Source organism: Panthera uncia, chromosome C2 (genome assembly GCF_023721935.1).
Source record: "Panthera uncia isolate 11264 chromosome C2, Puncia_PCG_1.0, whole genome shotgun sequence".
NCBI lineage: Eukaryota > Metazoa > Chordata > Mammalia > Carnivora > Felidae > Panthera > Panthera uncia.
In genome coordinates this window covers 17,443,065-17,446,374 of record NC_064810.1, presented here as the reverse complement: position 1 = coordinate 17,446,374, position 3,310 = coordinate 17,443,065, and positions in this window count along the sequence as shown.

Sequence of the window (3,310 nt, the reverse complement as noted above, 5' to 3'; positions counted from 1 at the left end):
TATTCACTAGAACGTTTTCCCCAAAGTCCCTAAAGGGCGCTGGTTGCCCTTCTGAGGATGGTTTTGACATTTGATTTAGATTTCATCGGGAGACCCCCAATGTGATTTGCTCCAGCTCACAAAATGTGGATTCGGCGACACCCTTCCTGCCCTGCTTACTGGGAACATGTGCACTATACGTTGGAGTTGACATGAGCCTTCTTGTGACTTAATGCTGGCCCATATTATCAAAGCCATCCTGGAAGCCCTTCATGGAAGAAGCCAAGCTCTTACTTAAACTGATCATTAAAAAAAAAAAAGAGGTTAGAGTGGGAGAGAGCCAAAGCATAAGAGACTCTTAAAAACTGAGAACAAACTGAGGGGTGGGGGGGGGGGGGAGGAGAGAGCAGAGGGCGGGTGATGGGTATTGAGGAGGGTGCCTGTTGGGATGAGCACTGGGTGTTGTATGGAAACCAATTTGACAATAAATTTAAAAAAAAACCCAAAAAACTAATCATTTACTTTTATAAGCAGGGAATAGGTCAGCTATTACCTGTGCTTTAAGCGCACTCTAAATATATTAGCATTTGTTTTCATATAATCAACATAACTCAGGTGAAATCAGTCCTCTTTAAAGACCTTCAGTTTAGAAGAGGTTTTATCATTTGAGTTAAACGTAATATCTAACCTTTGGGAGGCAGACTTCAACGAATTAAATAATGAAAATCAGTTTGGATTAATGTAATTGCGAACATTTAGGTTTAAGGAAGCATAGGATTTAGATTCCCTGTGAGTCGAATGCAACAGAAAATCCAGGTTTGTTATTTTACTTATAACTGCTACATTTAACAAATCTATCCATTTCAAAATGTAAGTTTTCGTAAGTCTGTCACTTGGAACGTTAAGTAGCCTGAGGTTGTTTGTAATTTTGGCATTAAACCTTTTTTTTAATACTGCTCATGTTTAAGAAATTATACTTTTCTATAGTTTATGGGATTTTATTTAAAATTGATATTTTTAAGACACAGTATTCTCTTTTATTTCAGCTTTAGACTCCTTCCCCAAACAGTAAAAATGCCTGCATAAAAGTAAAATATTACTAACATATTTTGTGGTAGCTGAGTCTGAGTTAAAGGTGCCACCTTGTGGTTACAGGAGAAAGTTCATTTTTCAAACGTCATTTAACAATAATACGAAATTTGCTTTCCCCTTTTGTCTTATATTAGAACTGATGGCTGCTGGTGGTGAAATGAATCCTTAATGTATGCATAGACCCCAAGGATGCCATGATGTGATGTCGCAGGAGCCATATTTTGAGGCGTACGGGAGATTCAGCACACGATACTGGGTGCCACCCTGCAAAATACGACCAAAATGAATGTCAGCTTAACCTATCTTCAGAGACCTTTCCTACATCATTCTACATAGCAAATTATGCTATACAACTAATAATGCCAGTCCATACTGTCCAGAAATGAATGAAATGGAGGAGTGTATGGATGTTTGTGTGTGTACAGATGAGGCTGGGGGCGGGGACGGGAGGGAACGAGAATTTATAGCCCTTGAAGGTAAAAATAATTTAGCTAAAAAGGAATGACCTAGGGCTTCTTCTCCTAGAAGGGCTCACCACCCACCTACAGACCCCCTTCTCTTAGACAAGACAGGAAGAGAATGGGTCCCATCAATACCCAATGAAAGCTCAGCTCGTATTGACCATCAAACCTCACCAACTTCCTCAAGCACTTGGGGCATCTCGGCCTACCAGAGTTCTTTCAGCAGGGTCATCCCTGCAGACGCCTTCTTTCTGAAGAAAGGCCACTTCCCCGTGCCTCATCCACCTTCCAGAAGCTTCCTTCTCAACTTTGCCACAAAAATATCAGAGGTCCATTTATTTGGGCATGTTACATTTAAGCTGATATTTATTGCCTTTAAAATTGTCTGTGTTTTGGGCGCCTGGGTTGCTCAGTTGGTTAAGTGTCTAACTCTCCGTCTTAGGTCAGCTTTTGATCTCAGGGTCGTGAGTTCAAGCCCCTCCACCCAGAGTAGAGTCTACCAAAATAAAATAAAATAAAATAATCTGTTTTCATTGCCTATTGTGTTTTCTTTCTACCTTTAATAACATAGCTTCTGACAACAAAGTGAGTCACAATAGGTCCCCTTAATTTAAGGAGGGAGTTCTGTGATTTGTTCCTATTCATGTAACTTACGGTCTTTTCCTTTATAGTGGAAGACTGAGAAGGAAGGACCTCAAACTCCCAGGCTCTCCCCCACCCCTTCTTTGCCAGGAAGGTTGGGGACTGTGTATGCCTGATTCCCTTGCATGGGGAAGGACATTCCAACAACCCAGCTTAACTTCCTCAACACCGGAAAAGAAAGAAAAATTTTTACTAAATTCATTCACCTGTAACATTTGTAAAGGGGCATTTGACATACTATCATGTATATCAGATTAACAAAATTGTAAGTAGAAAAAGGAGGGGAGGAACCTGGGTGGCTCAATGGGTGGAGCCTTGCAGTGAGCCCTGTGCTGAGCCTGGAGCCTGCTTAAGATTCTCTCTCTTTCTCCCTCAGCCCCTCTCCTCTGCCTCACTCACGCACTCTATGTCTCTCTAAAATAACATTTAAAGGAAGAAAATTATGACAGCTGGCAGGCTGGTTGGGAGATTGCAGATGAAAATTGGTGATAAAAATATACCATTTTTGGCGCTTTCACTGTGTGCCTGGTGGTGTGTTAAGAGCATTCCAAGTATGAGCCCTTCCGATAATTACAACCGTATAAGGACCGGACCACTGTTGTCCCCATTTAACAGGTAAGGAAACCGAGGTCCAGGATGGGGGTAAAAATCACCAGACGTCGCACCGCTGGAGCGTGGTGGAATCAGTGTCTTTCTGCCACCAGCATACGCGTCCCTCATCCGGATTTTGTAGTAACCGCAGAAAATCAATATTGCTTCCAACTGCTTTAATTCGGCACGATTTGTGAGCCCCGACTAGGTGTCCGGCCCCGTGACGATCGCTGACAGGACAGGGACGGACGACCAGGTCCCGGCCGTCAAGACTCCAATGAGTTTTCTTTCAACCTTCGGACACAGCTGTGAGAAACTTGCAGCCACTCGGCGTTCGCCCACCGAGCACTCCCAGCAAACAGCGTCTAGACAACACACACCTTCGAGCTGTGCCTTGCCAGCAGTGAGGTCACACGACGCAGCCAGTCACCAGCACAGAGGCTGAGTTGGCAGCGTTTCGGTCCTGCTAATTGGGACAGGTGCAGAGGGTGATGACAGAAGGCCACCCACGGAGCTCTGGCAGAGCGAGCAGCGGGCAGTCCCCG